We start from the raw sequence: 15,380 nt of genomic DNA on the forward strand, positions 1-15,380 counted from the left end.
GGGCGGGGCAGGGGGCACAGGCCTCTTGCTCTCACTCACGGCCCGCCCAGCCCAGGGAGAGGAGGAGGGGCTCCGTGGGCCGGGCCAGCTGCTGCCTCTCTCTGAGCCGCAGTTTTGGCGTCTGTAATATGGGGGTAACAATACAGTGTCTGCTCCTGTCAGCCAGGTCCTCAGGGAAGCAGGCGCTGGGCTGGGTTAATCAGAGGAGCATCCTGGATGGCCCCCCTGTCACCTGAGGGTGCGGGGTGGGGCCCACTGCCATCGGGGAGTCCTCAGAGGTGGCTGGCACCTCTCAGGAATGCCTGCCCTGGTCTCCCTGCCCAGGTCAGTCACTGCCCAGGAGCCCAGGGGAGTCGGGGCCAAGACCCGAAGGCCGGGCCGGGTTTCACAGTGGGCAGCCAGGTCCTGGTCAGCTGCCCGTAGTTGGAGGTCTGACTAGGGGTCTCGTGTGGCCCCCTGCACCAAACTGTCCCCTCCACCGCTAAAGTACTGGTGCCTCCTGTTTCCAGAACTCAGTCAAAGCAGCTAAGGGGACGGGAAAGAGGGGGATGAGTCCTGGGTCTGTGTCGTGCAACTGCTGTGCAAGTGACCAAAACTGGCTTAAAAAACCCCAGATGCTGTTTCCCACAGCTCTGGAGGCCAGAATCTGAAATCAGGGTGCCAGCAGGGCCGGCTCACTCCATGTCTCTGCATGACCCTCCTCTTCTTGCAAGGACACCGGTCACTGGATTGAGCGCCTACCCAACTCCAGTATGACCTCATCTTAACCAGTAACACCTCCAAAGACTCTATTTCCAAATAAGGTCACATGCTGGGCTTCCAGGTGGTCATGGTTCAGAGGACACAATCTTCAACCCATTATGTGCCCCATTTGGGGGACCCAGGGCAGTGTTAAGCGAGGGTCCTGGGGAGGGACACTTGGGGTGGTGATCGGGGTCACAGGGAGTGGACCTCAGTCTGTTTTTTCAGGTGGCAGTGGGTCAGTGTGGGTGGAGGTGAGAACTGGCAGAAGGAAGGTGGGACTGAGCCAAGAGGGTCCCTTTACCCCCCATCCCCATGCTCACACTCACCCACATGCCCACGGGGCAGTGTCATTTCCCTGTTTTGCCCGCCATGGCCCAGGGCTACCATCCCGCTGTCCCTAGAAGCTCCCGCAGGCCCTAGGCCTGCAACCTTGGCTTCCCTCGGTGCTGTCACCTCCCTGGGGCAGGCGGTTTGTGACTGGAGGTGAGACTCCCTTTTTAGTGGTGCCCGCCCCGGGCCCCTAGCTACCCTCTCGGAGCCTCGGGTGCCTCCTCAGTGAAACAGGGTAACACAGGTCTAGCTGGGGTCCGGGCTCTGCAGGGGTGCTGGGGCGGGGGCTCTCTGCCCCAGGGAGAATGAAGACCGTGAAGAATAGGGGTTCTCCCAGCTCCTGGGGCTGAGCAGCAGAGCCCTGGGTCTGGCCCCTCACCCTGGGGCATCCCCAGGGCCCCTCAGGGAAAGGCTGAGCTGGCATGAAGTCGGCCTCCGGGTCCCTGCCAGCTCGACACCACACTGCGCTCCCCTCCCCACGCCTGTTCTCCCTGGCACACACAGACGCCTTCTCACATATAAACTTACCCTCCTGCACACACGCTTACACACTCCTATTCACACATGCACACCGTCTCACGCAGCCACACAAACTCACACTGACCACTCCCTGGAGTCATTCGGCCAGACGCCAGGCAGCAGGTGCGGGACCAGCCCCTTCCTGGGGCCTCCCCTCCCCTCCCCTCCCCTCCCTCTCTGTCTAGGCCTCTCCCTCTCTCCTTCCTCCTGCCCCAGTTTCTGTGTTGTCCCGGTGGAACTCTGAAAACGGGCAGCTCCCAGCCCACCCCGCTGCTCCCCTCCTGCCCTTTCTGGGGAAGTTCAGAAAGTAGGCAGAGGGAGGCCAGGTGGAAGCCGGATGGGGCCGGGCCTGGAGCCTGCAGAGATGTAGGTCCACACACAGTAGGGCCGCAAGGGTCCCGCTCCTGGCTGCCAGGCCTCTCCTGCGCCAAGTCCATTTGGGAAGGTCTGAGGGTACCCCAGGTTCTAACCTGGCTCCCTTGACCTCCCCACACTCAGCCAGTCCAGGCCCCGGTTACCCTTCAGTGATAACACGACAGCAGCCCCCCCCCACCCCCCGCCCCAGGCTCTGCCATTCAGTGCAGGCCCGTTGCCGTCCCCGTGCAGGTGGATGCTGGCAGCGGCTGGAGTGTGAGAGGTGGGGCTGAGGGGATGAGGCATGGGGTCAGCTGGGGTCCAGTCCAGTCTCCCACAGGCCCCCACCCCAATGCTGCTGCCAAACATGTCCGGGGGAACAATCTCTAAGACACACAGCTTTGAGCATCTTCCTCAAGGGAGATGGATGGAAATGAATTCAACTTTTATACAACTCTTAGCTGAAAGAATGCATTAAAATATTTTTATGGTAAAGAACACCCCTTACCAATGGAAAAAGCAGCCCAGTGAAATTTTTTTTTATAGTTCAGATTAGTTAAGTGAATCCAAATGCTTACTGTGGGGAAGGCACCTAAATGTCATCTTGTGTACCAACTCTGTCCTGTTGGCCATGGCTGCCTGGAGGGGGCGGGTTAAGAAAGCTTCTGAGGCTGTGTCCAGGCTCAGTGAGCAAAGAGCTGCAGTCTGTCATAAATGGACAAGTGCATGGCAGCCCCACAGCCATCTGCACACCGGCAGGCTGGGTAAAGGTGCCCAAGGATATCTGGGCCCCAATCCCTGAAGCCTGTGACCCAGGGGTGCAGGTGCCAGGTGGGTACCTGGCCACCTGGAAGAACTTCGGCGCATTGAGTGTGAAGACGTCCAGGCCCCTCACTGCACACGAGGGTGTGAATGGAGAGACCCAAGCAGCCTGGACATTTCCTAGAAATATACATTTGGTGAAAAACGTCCATCAATGGCTGCATCTTTATATACGGGGTGCAGATGATCCTGTTTCAGGGTGTCAGCCACCTGGTTGACCTGTGAACTGTCTCTCTGCCAAAGTCCTTCCAGAACATTGCTTGCACGTGCCGTCTGTTTCCTGCTGGGACCATGACAGACAAGGTCTGGAAAGGGGACAAGGAGAGCAGTGGCTCAGGCCAGAGTCTAGTGGAAGTGGTCTGGAGGGGCGCTCTGGTGGGCTGGTGGGGGGTCGGGGGACGAGGGCAAGGACGATGTGGTGGGGCGCATGCTCCATCACCCCACACTCTGGGAGGTGCAGCCGTGCCCCATTTCCAGGCGAGGCCCCTGGGTGCTGGGCAGAGAGGGCACATGGCAGGGAGATGCAGGGCTGGAAATGGATCTCTGACTCACCCAGGGCTGTGCCTCCTTCCCTGTGACCCCTGGGAAAGGGCTCCCTCCTCTGTGGCCCTTGCTCGGGTGGGCCTCTCCCTCCCACCGCCCAGCGCGGACTCAGCCCAGCAAGTACGCCCCGGCACCTCCACCCTCCTGCTGCCTGTCCCCCCACTCCCGACAGCTGACACCGTAGCCATGGAGAGACCACACTTAGATGAAAATGGACCACGTGTGCCTGTACTAACCATGAAAAGGATCCTGGGTCAGAGGAGGCCTCGCCCTGGGCCCAGCAAAGGGACCCCCTCTCCCTGGCATCTGGGCATCTGCTCCCTGTCCTGTCCTGTCCCTCCTAGCCGGTGACCTTGGTGGGGTCGTGCTCTAGGGGGAGGGGAAGCTTGTGCCGAGAACCCCTCCCCCTCCCCCCATCTGCGGCTTAGGCGACACAGTACCATTATTTATTCTTTGTCTGGCTCCTGCCTGCTTGCTTCCTTGGCAGATTTTTTTTTTTTTTTTACCTTGAGAAGAAAATTGATTCAGGATTCTGCAAACGACCCAGCTGACTTCCTGCATTAACTCAATGAGAAATGGCGCCTGGGCCGGGGCTGACCCAGCCCAGCTCCCTGGCACCACCCTCCTCTGGGCAACTCCACGTACCCCCTGGAGCACCCCCTGCAGCCCAAGGGACCCTGCTGGGTCCTGAGCACCAGCACACCCCCAGCCCTACCAGTGGCCCTAGGGTCCTCAAACCAGTCTGGGAAGGAGTGGTGGGGAGGCCTGTTAGACACAGGTGAGCACTCAGACCACCCCCCTCCCCGCCACTGCCCCAAACAAGCCTCAAGCATTGAGTCCGAGCTGACAGTCGCTCCTGGAGAGAGAGGGTTTGGACGAGGGAAGGTGGTGGACCAGGATCCCAGGGTGAGGATGGGCACAGGGGAGGGAATCGGAAGTGGGGGGCACCTAAGGGAACCCAAGCCAGGATGGGTCATTTCAACTCTCGTGTCTGAGCTCCGCATGCTGAGGACACAAAAGTAGATGGGTTGTCCCTGCCCTTGGAGAGTTCTCAAGTCAAGTGCAGCTAGAAAGGGCAGAAGCACCTGTAGCTGCGGGTGGGTGCAGGGATGAAGTGGTGCCTGTGGTGGGGAGATAGGGCCAGATGGGGGATGCCTCACGTAGGGAAGAATTTGGCCTGTGCCCTGAGACCATGGGAGCCAGAAAAGGGAAGGAAGGGACAGTTCATCCTCAGAAATGTCCTGTAGCCACCAGCCCCTGTGGACAGGAGGGTGAGAGGCAGGGGCCTGGGGCAGAATCCAGGGGAGGGAGCAGAGGGTCTGAGCTAGCCTAGCCATGGGGGTGGAGGGGAGGGGTGGTGATACTGTCCCACTCAGGGTCCCCTTCTCTTGAGCGCCACACAGCCAGGTTCCCTTCCTGGGAGCCAGATCATGGGGTTCAGATCTTGGCTCCACCTCTGTCTCCCTGGCCAAATCACTTACCCGTTCCCTGCTTATGTTCCCCCCTCAGTACAGAGGAGTTAATGCCAATGGTACTGACACCATGGATGGCAGTGAGGCCCACAGAAACGTGTGGGCTCTGCCTGCCTCCTTCCGGGAGGGTGAGCGCTGTGACTGTCCCCCACTTTCCCAGGTGGGGAGGGGCCTGGGCCACACCCACAGCTCTGTCCCAGGCTGCTCCCATCTCTCCAAGGGTCCAGGACTCTCAAGGTCTTCTGTCAGATGTGGTGCTGAGACCACTCAGCTGCAGAAGGGCCATGTCTGGCGTGAGACCTTGGAGTCAAGACGCCCCAGGCGACTGGATCAGAGCAGACGTCAAGAAAATTAGGATCATTGGAATCAAAGCTGGTCTGTAGATCAGAACCGTGGACGAACCTCCAGGCAGATTGATCAGGGGAGAGAGGGAGGAGATACACTGGGTGAGGACATTTCTGGTTCCCTGAGGCCTGGGACTCAGCTGGGTCCATCTACATCCGTCTCGGGGAAGCCGAGCCCTCAGAGGACGGTCTCCCTCCCAGTCCAGGAAGACCAGGCTCTTGACAGGCATCTGGGCAGCGCCCCTCTGCCCAGCATCTGCTGCCTCTCTGGCCTTCAAGTGACCCTGGGAGGAGGCACTGGCATCCCCATTTCAGGGACCAAGGAGGCTGAGACTGGCCTGAGGTCACTGCTGGAGTTCAGGCTCTTTTTCACCTGGGTTTGCTCCTTGTCCATCATCACCACCCGGCCACGAAGCCCGGGCAGCTCCCACCAGGTCTAAGGCATGGTGGTAACAGTGTGGGTGTTGCCACATCACCTGGGTTCTCATTTCAGCGCTGCCACTTACTGTGTGATCTCGGGCAAGCCTCTAAGCCTCTCTGTGTCTTGGTTTCCCCATATGTGACACGGGAGGAGGAAGTGAGTTAAGTGTGTGCCTAGACGTGGGCAGCTCTGTAAAACACAAGGTCTATTACCATCAGAGCCCGTGGCCTGCACTGGCATTGCCTGTGGCCCTGGAAGATGCCTCCTGGACGGTGACCCCCAGAGGCCGACACTTGCCTCATCCAGCGCTGTCCCCAGGGCCTGGCTCCAAGGCCCGCTGCTTCCTGGACCTCTCCTGGGGGACCTGTCCACAGTGTGGCAAGGCAGAGCAGGCCTCTCCAGGGCCGCTCAGGGACCACCTGGCTCCAGAGCCACCTTTCAGCCTCCCACTCTGGACCCACGTTCAAAGGGTAATCAGGTGTGGTTTCCACCCAGTGCAGCGTGCCCACCTCCAGACTCTCCGGAGGCGGTGGGGCTCGCGCCCCCTGCTGGCCAGTGCTTGTTACTGTGGAAGGTAGAGTCCCCACTAACACCCCAGCAGGTGCCCACTGGGAACCTGGCCGGGCACTGTCATCCCCATTCCACAGGTAAAATCAGGACGTAGAGCCTCCAGGTCAGTCAGCTGGAAAGGAGCAGAGACGATTTGGAATCAGGACCATCTCTTCAGCTGATATGTGTGGTCCCCTTTTTTGCTACCCCAGGAGGCTCTGAGTCCCTTGATCCTCCCTCCTGCCAAATGTGTCCATCCCTGGGGCTCCACCTACCCTTGGAAAATGCCCTTGAGTCACAAACCTTGACAGGGCATGAACTGAGGCTGATCCAGGGCTGCAAGGCGCTCCTGGAGAGTGGGGGGCCTGGTTAGAGATAAGCAAGGTGCTGTCCTGCCTCTGGGGCCACATTTTGGTGAACAAATCATTGCAAAATCACTTAATAAATGCTTGTTGAATGAATACATGACTAAGTAAGTGTCCTGGGTGACTGGGACAAAGCTGTCGTGTTTCCAATTGGCAAACTCTTACTCATCCTTTAAAACCCTGTTCAGGGTCACCACTTCCTGGAAGGAAGCCTCTTCTGAAACCCTCCAGGGAGGCCACTTAGCACATTTCACTCTAGGGCAGAACACTGGGCATAAAGTGCTATGGGGTGTTGGGCGCAGCGGCAGACACACAGACACGGGGGCAGCAACAGGAGGCAGGACAGAGAATATTCTCAGGGAAGGCCTCCTGGAGGAAGAGGAGGTTTTTGAAACTAACCTGGAAGGATGGAGCAGTATTGGGATGGGGGAAATATTAGACAGTAGTGATGCTGTGGAGGGGACAGGGTAAGGATATTAGTCTCCTTTGGCTGCCCAACAAAGTACCACAAACCGTGGCTTAGAATAACAGAAACTTACTGAGTCCAAATCAAGGTGCTGGCAGGTCTGGGCTCTCTCTGGAGGCCCTAGGAGAGGATGCTTCCTTCCTTCTTCCCAGCTTCTTGAAGTTTCCAGCGACCCTTGCTTCCTGGACCTTGGCTTAGAGACATCACTCCAATCTCTGCCTCCATTTTCACGTTTTCTTCTTCTGTGTCTGTGTCCAAATTCCCCTTATAAGAACAGCAGTCATTGGATTAGGGTCCACCCTATTCTAGTCTAACCTCATCTTAACTTGATCACATCTGCAAAGACCCTATTTCCAAATAAGGTCATGCTCACAGGTACCAGGGGTTAGGACTTGAATGTATCTTTTGTGGGGACACAACTCAACCCACAATGAATGATAAGTGATTGTGCGGAGGTTGGGGAGACTGGCCCACATTTGGGAAGTGGAGAGGCAGAGTCATTATGGGGAGCCAAAGGAGAGGGAGCAGGTGAGTGAAGATGCCGGAGGTGTAAGAAGGTCATCACAGAGGAGCCGGATGCCCTGGGGTTGGGGCACTGGGGAAGGGCGGTCAGCTGGGAGGCTGGAGAGATCACACAAGGTCATGCTAGCCCCAGGGCTGAGCCCTGAGTCAGGGGCAGGCTTCATGCTTATCGGTCACCTGCGTTATCTCATTTAACCCTCATGATGGCCTCTCAGGTGTCTGCCATTATCAGCTCCAGGTTACAGAGCAGGAAAAGCCCAAGGGCCGCAGCTGGGAAGTGCTGAGCTGAGGTCTGAACCCGCCGGAACTCTGCACTGGTGCGCGGTGTGGTGCAGCTGCCCTGAGGAGGTGACGTGATTCCCGTTTGATCTGAGGACCTGGATCGTTTCACAGCCTTTGCTTCTTCTGGGCTCACAGGCTGGGAGCCGTGGCTGGAGACAGAGGCCTCTCTTACCTTGTACCTGACGACTTGGTTTGGGCCCCCTTGGAGGTGTCCCACGTCGGTGGCTTATTCTTAAAACTTCTGCTTCGGGGGCACAGGTTTGTCTTGCTGGCGGAGTTTAGGAAGGGTATTCAGCAAGCTCAGCAATGGCTCTGCTGCTGAGCAGCGAGGGGGCCGGGCTGGCTGGGCACTCTACACACGCAGGCTCGTTTAAATCTCCCAGAGTCCCACCGGGTCGGAGAAACAGCCCCACAGAGCTCCTGGTGCCATGCGGCTGAGGAGGATATGCACAAAGTTCTGCCTGATGCGTTCATGCTCGTGGGTCCTCATGCCTGCAGATGGTCTGCAACCGGCTGAGGCCAGCCAAGCAGAGAACTGTCCCCCTACCCTCCTGTGGGTTTCCAGGGGGGCCCGCCTTGTCTGTGAATCCCTCCAGATCCTTGGGCTTTACTATGGAAAACAGTATGAGAATTCCTCAAAAAATTAGACGTAGACTGCCCAATCGCCCTCCTGAGTATATACCCAAAGTGATTAAAAGTGGGGACTCCAATGGGTATTTGTATTCATGTTCAGAGCAGCATTATTCACAGAAGCCAAAAGGTGGAAACAACCCAAGTGTCCATGGACCATGAATGGATAACCAAAGGTGTCCATCCATTCAAGGGGATATTATTCAGCCTTAAAAAAGGAGAGACATTCTGACAGATGCTACAGCATATGGATGAACCTTGAGGTCAGTATGGTAAGTGGGGTAACCCAGTCCCAAAGGACAGATGTGTCTGAGTCCACGTGTATGAGGGACCTAGTGTGGTCCTGTTCACAGAGACCGAGAGTAGGCTGGTGGGGGCCCAGGATGGGGCACGGGGTAGGTAGTTGCTGTTTGATGGGGACAGAGTTTCAGTTTGGGAAGGTGCAACAGTTCTGCAGGTGGATGGTGATGAGGGTTGCACACCTGTGTAAATGCACTTGATGCCACCGCACTGGACGCTTAAAAATGGTCAGAAAACTAAATTTCATTTTATGTCTATTTTACCACAATAAAAATGAAAAAAGATCCTTGGGTTTCAGGAACTCATCTTTTGCTGACTTTTTCCTGAGACAGGCAGCTGTGAAGCCAGGCATCCCCACCGGCAGTGCAGGGGGTTCTAATTTCTCCACATTTTCTCCTGTATTTTTAGTATTTTATTTTATTATCATTATTAAATAATCCAGTCCTAGTGGGTGTGAGTTACAAACTGAGTTGTGTCTCCCTCAAATTCGGATATTAAAGCCCTGCCCCCCCGCCCACCCCCCAGTGTGATTGTGTTTGGAGATGGGGCCTTTAGGGAGGTAATTAAAGTGAAATGAAGCCGTAAGGGTGGCTCTCATCCGATAGGATGAGGACTGGTAGCCTTATAAGATGACACCAGACCCCTCTCTCCTTCTCGCTACGCACGCACAGAAGAAAGGCCACGTGAGGACACAGTGGGAAGACGGCTGTCCACGAGACAGGAGGAGGGGCCTCACCAGAACCCGCCCACCGACACCTGGATCTCAGACTCCCAGCCCCCAGGACAGGGAGAAAATGGATTTCTGTAGTTTAAGACCCCAGCCTGTGGTGTTTGTTATGGTTAATGAAAGTTGTAAATCATTTTAGTTTTGCTTTGAATTTCCCCGACGGCCAATGATGCTGCGCATCTTTTTACGTGCTGTTTGCCACTTGCATATTTTCTTTGAAGAAATGTGCATTCAGAGGCTTTACCCATTTTAAAATTGGGCCACTGACAGAGGAGCGGGGGAACAAATGCCCTGTCCTTTACCCGGCGGGGGTGGGGTGGGGCTGTAACTCACCCCAGGGTTACGAGGCGTCTCTCACCTTCCAGGGTCTCCCGCGGGGCCAGGCCCCGCCCCCTCCTGTGGCCTCGCCCGGCCCGGCCCCTCCCCGCGGCATACCCAGGAGTCCTGTCTCCGGGAGCCCCCCGGCGGAGGATCCGAGGGCCCCGAGCTGACTCGGCCACTGGGGCGGCCAGCACGGGCTTGCCTCTGTTCGCACCACAGCGCGGCGTCCCGTTAATTCCACGCTGCTGCTCTAACTCTGCTTGATTATTCGAGGGACAACCTTGTACCTGCGTCGTCTCCATCGTTTTGCAGGTGCGCATGGACACGCTCACAAGAAGTTCCTCGAAGCAGAGGGGCAGGGGCAGGGGTGCGCGCGTCTGTGACTGGGAAGGGGTCGCTATCACCCCCTGCAGAGGCGGCGGACGCTAACGTCCCAGGGAGGTTTGAAGAGACAAACGGGCAGCGAGGGTCAAGGCGGGCCCCAGCCTGGCCCCTTCTCCCCGCTCCCTCCAGGGGGCGCACGCTCCACCCCGCGCGGAAGGCAGGGGCCTCAGGGGCTTCCAGCCAGAGCTGCGGGGAGGCACTTGGTCTTCACTCGGGGAAACCGAGGCGCCGGGAGGAGAAGCCACTTTCTGCTTGTTCTGTTCACCTTGGACGGTCCTCGAGCGCGACGTGAGGACACGGTCTAAGCTGCTGTCGCTCCTGCAACGCCCTCCCCCGCTGCATCCCGACTCGAACTGCTCGGGGTCCCCACCCAGGGCACGCTGAGGCTGGGCAGCGCGAGCTGCTGAGAGAAGGAATCAGACGACCGAGCAAAGGAATAACCGCTGGTCTGCTGGGAGCGAACTGCCACAGCGGCCAAGGGAGCCCTCCCGCCCCCGGGGAGGCGCTCAGGGTCTGCGGGCTCAGCGGCGGGAAGGGGGGCCCCTCGCCCCATCCTTCATTCCCCCTGACTTCTCAGTGGTTTTAATTAGCTATTGAATGTCATTCTAAGTAAAAGAAAAAAATTTTAAATTATATCATTAGTATTTTGAATAAATACCCCCAAATTAATAATACTAATAAAACAAAATAAACAAAATTTTGAATTTTGTTGTCCATCTTTGTGTGGTGTGATGCCACTTTTAAATGCAAACTATTTAGTGTGTATGTGGACTCACCCATCCAACGAATGCTTTTTTAGTCTACGGAGAGCCAGACACTGTGGTGACCGTGCGTCTGTTCTGTGAGATGAGAATGACTTACTTGTGATATTGTGACAAGACCAGACTGCAGGATGTGGGGCACGGAGCAGGCACAGAGTAGGAGTTAACACAGAGAGAAGCACTAACTCCCCAAAGTTCTGCCTCAGATTTGCCGTTTCCTCTGAAATCGCTAAGCAGTAAAACCGGCATCACCAGGATTCACGCCTTTGTCTTTCGGCTTTGAGAGAGGAGCAGAGGCCAGGTTTGCTGAGGGCTCGCTGAGGGCCTGCTGGAAAGGAGGTGGACCCACAAGAAGGGAGGGCAGCCGGGGCAGGGGCTGGAGGCAGAGGTGTCAGTCCTGCATGGGAGGCAAGGGCTGGGATGGAGCATACTCTGGGCACAGCCACCTGTCGGAAGAACGAGCCCCTCAGTAACCCAGGGAGGTGGGCCCTGCTGTGCCCACTGTCAGAGGGTGCAGTGCCCACGGCTACGTGGCAGACCCGAGACCCGGCCCCGAGCCGAGGGGTCAAGCCCTGTTCTTGGCCGAGGACCCTCGTTCACTGTCATCCTCCTTTCCTCCCCGATCTTGGATGCCAGCTGCTCCAGATTCTGACCTGGCAGCCAGTAAACAAGCATCAGCGAAGTCTTGCTTAACCCTGTGAGCGGCAGGGCAGGAAAAAGAGAAGGAAATGAGGTGCCTGAGGACAATATGAGTGCCAAGCCCGAGGGTAGCAGCTGTCACTTCTCAGAACACCCGGACATCTGTGCCTTCACCCCATTTTACAGATGGGAAAACCGAGGCTCCCAGAGGTGATGTGAGCTGCCCTGGAACCCCACATCCTTTGAACCTCCCCAGCCCAACACCACCATGACCAGCCCCATCCCACCCTTAAATTAAATTAAATTCCTTTCTGAATTTAATTGATTGCTCCAGCAATGTGATAACCAGAGAAGAAATGAGAAAGAGAGCAACTGAGAGGGAGAGAGAGAAGAGAAACCCCACCCCAGCTCCCCACTGCTGGGTTCTTTCTGGGGCCCCGTCCACAGCTTGGCCACGTGTAGAGGTCACATTATTCATCATGATCCTAAGGGAGTTACAGGGCCGCCTTCTGCCAAAAGCCCCTTCATTTCCCTGTGGCCACACCAGCCATGCAGGTTTTGCAATGATTGCATTTTTTCTCACATTTGAAATTCTAGATAATTATTGCAAAAAAGTTTAAAATAAGCAAAAAGAAAAAAAATCACCTACAATCCCACTGCCACCCAGTGGTGTACATCCTTTGTTCATTTCTTTATTCATTCAACACATTACGAGGACCCACTATGTGCCAGGCAATGCCAGGTCAGGAGGTCTGACAACAGACAAAACAAATGTGCACTTACAGAGTAGGGCTACCTCGGAACCTGAGACTCTGTCGGGAATTCACCCTAGCAGGTCACGGTGTGGCTTTCTGTCCTGGGGTATCTCAAAGTGCACGCCTCCAGCACCTTCCTTGTGGGTGTCATTTAGACAGAGGTAGGGTGGGGGACTCGCCTTGTAGACTTCTCTGCCAAGCTCATCCAGGCCAACCCCACATCTGACCCAGAACAGAGACCCAGCTGCCAGGGTAGGTCTGTGGTGTATAGGTGACACACTGTCACCTCTCTGGGCCCCGGTTCCCCTTTGCCCATTCTGGGGGCGCCCCATGTTCCCATGCAGTGTCTGCATGGCTCGCACGGCAGTGCGGCCCCTGGCCCAGTCCTGCAGGCTGGGTGAGGTGGGGGACCAAGGCTGCCCAGTGGAAGTTGGAAGGCAAGGGGGAGGGGTCAAAAGCCTTCACCCAGGCCGCGTGAAAGGCGGCCAGGAAGGGGACCGCGGCTTCGCCTGCCGACGGAGGATGAGGAACAGACACCACCTCAGTCCCATGGCAACTTTCCCAGGGAGGCCTTTCGGTCCTGTGCCTCCCAGATGCGGAAGTGGCGCTGTGTCCCCAGCTGCACGGTCTCCTCCCTCTGGGCTTAGGGCAACCCTATGGGAGAATGAATGAGTGAATGAATGAATGAGCCAGCCCTCTGTGGGCTCGTCTCCTGTGCTGCAGCAGGAAGGTGACCAGCTCCCAGGTCTATGTGCCTTCGGGCAAGCCACCTCTGTATCTGGGAGGGCGGCCGCTGAGTCGGAAGCCTGTTCTCTGCGACCCTGGTCATGTTACTCCACTTCCTCATCTGTCACAGCCGCCAGATGAGATTTCCTGGGTTCTCAGGAGGAGCGGCTGCAACGTCTCTAAGGCCCTGGCCATTGGCAGGTGCCCCCTTGCTGGGCCGTCCACACAGCCCTCCAGCACGAGGCTGGTGGCGAGCCTGTGAGAGGCCCTCCCCAGGCACGGCAGGGCCTGTGAAGTAAAGGCGATGGAGGTGCAGAGTCTGCCCCAAGGGCCCAGAGAGACCTAGGCACCAGCAGGGTCATGTGGGAGCTTCCCGGGGTGGGGGGCGTGCAGCTCTAGCTCCAAGTCCAAGTTCCTGGAGCTGGCAAACAACCTCCCCAGCACACACAGAGACACGCGCACACACAGGCAGACACACGTGTATATACACACGCACAGCAGACACAGAGACATAAGCGCACAGATGCAGACACCCGCACACATACTCTCTCCTGCTTTACTTTCCTGCTGGGCACGCAGACCGTCTAACGTACTATTTATTGTGTGTATTTATCACGGACGCTGGTCCACATGTCCCGGGTTCACAGGCTGTCCGGGCTGCCATCTGGGTCGCCCAGGCTGCTGTGACAGACTGCTACAAGCCAGACAGCTTCAAAGCAACGTTTCTCCCTCAGGCCTGGAGACCAGAAGTCCGAGGTCAGGGTGCTAGTGTGCCGGGTTCTGGTGAGGTCCCTCTTCCTGGTTTGTGGTCTCCTTCTGTCCTCACGTGACGGACAGACAGTGGCCGGCTCCTCTTCCTCTTCTTTCCATCGTGGAGGCTCCGCCCTCATGACCTAATGACCGCCCAAAGTCCCAGGTCCTAACACCAACCATTCCATGGGGCTGGGGCTTCAGCATGGGCTTTAGGGGGACACAAACACACAGTCCCTAAGAGCAATAGACGCCGTGGGACCGTGGGAAGCCGCCACGCTCTCGGTGCCTCACCCCACAGTGGTGAAGAGGAGGTGGATACACCCACATCACCGTGCTGTGACAGTTAGTTACATGACAGTTACGTGTTAGCCTAGCTGCCAGTGTGAACACCACATCTCTCCGGTGTCTGTCTACCCCACAGGGGCCCCCTCCCCTAGGGCAGTGCCCCCGCACAGCTTGTGCACAAGTGGAATGTGCTGAATGAGCCAGCGGCCCCTGGCAGCCTCCCTGGGCTTGAATTTAGAGTGTGAGGGGCCCCCTCCCATCCAGCAGGGAATCAGGCCAGGAGTGTAAACAGCTGGGGTCAGGGCTAGGCCAGACCCTGGGGAGCGGATTTGAGAGGCTTTTCCTCTTCTGGGTCCACAGGGTGGATGGGCCACCAGGAGGCTCTCTCCTGAAGCCTCTGGGTGGCTGAGCCAGGCAGCTCCCTGCTGAGCCTCCATCCTACCCGCATCTCCAGCTCCCTCCCGGGTAGCAGCTGGCACCTTGCCTTGGCCTCAGGGCCCCTGTGGCCTGTCCAGGCTGCATCACCACATCTGGACCAGCCAGGGGGCAGTGCTGAGGGCCCACTCAGAGGACACATGGGGAGGGGGTGGCGGGCTGGACTCTCAGCTCAGAGGATCCCCAGGTCAGACCCCAGCTTCCCCACATTCTTCCTGGGTGATCTGGCAACCGATAGAGTAATGGCTGGAGTAAGTCCACTCTTCCATTTATGCTACTGAGGCTTCTCAGTGGCTGCTACGAGCCGCGTGCTGCATGTGAATCTAGGACCGAACACCACACCGGTGGTTCCTGACTGTCTGGCTTTTCCCAGTCCCTTTGGGGCTGCCCCTCTGTCCCGGGCTCTGTCCTGGGGTCTAACTGTAGGTGGGGGTCTCATCTGTCCGGGTTGACATCTGCTGCGATGGCCCCTTCCAGTCACCCCGGGTGTTGGGCCAGCCGCGGAATGGCCACGTCCTCTGCATTTGACACCAAGGCCGTGGGCCTGCCCCTGCTGTGCCACCCTGCGGCCCAAGGAAACCCGGGCTGTGTTACACTCTGACGTGTGGGGAGGTGCATGAGGCTGCCTCATACCTGGGGTGAAGGCACAGTCCTCCCCTTCTACCCTGAGTTTCCCCTGGATTTTCTGGGGTGCTTCACCGGGACTGGCCTGGGGCAGGGCTGGACCTCCCTCAGTGGAGTGGAGTTGGAGCGTGGTGGGCAGACACCTCGTCCACGTGTCCCTGCAGAGCCTGCAGGTGGGAAACAGCCTGACTCGGCTCTTCCGTCCCCTGTGCATTGCCCTGTCATCCCTTCCCCAGATCGGGAGCCTCGAGCACCCACCCCAGCTGTGGCCAGAGCCGGGAAGGGTTGTGGGTGGCAGGAAGTCTGG

This window comes from Camelus bactrianus, chromosome 25, assembly GCF_048773025.1.
Source record: "Camelus bactrianus isolate YW-2024 breed Bactrian camel chromosome 25, ASM4877302v1, whole genome shotgun sequence".
In the NCBI taxonomy this organism is placed as follows: domain Eukaryota; kingdom Metazoa; phylum Chordata; class Mammalia; order Artiodactyla; family Camelidae; genus Camelus; species Camelus bactrianus.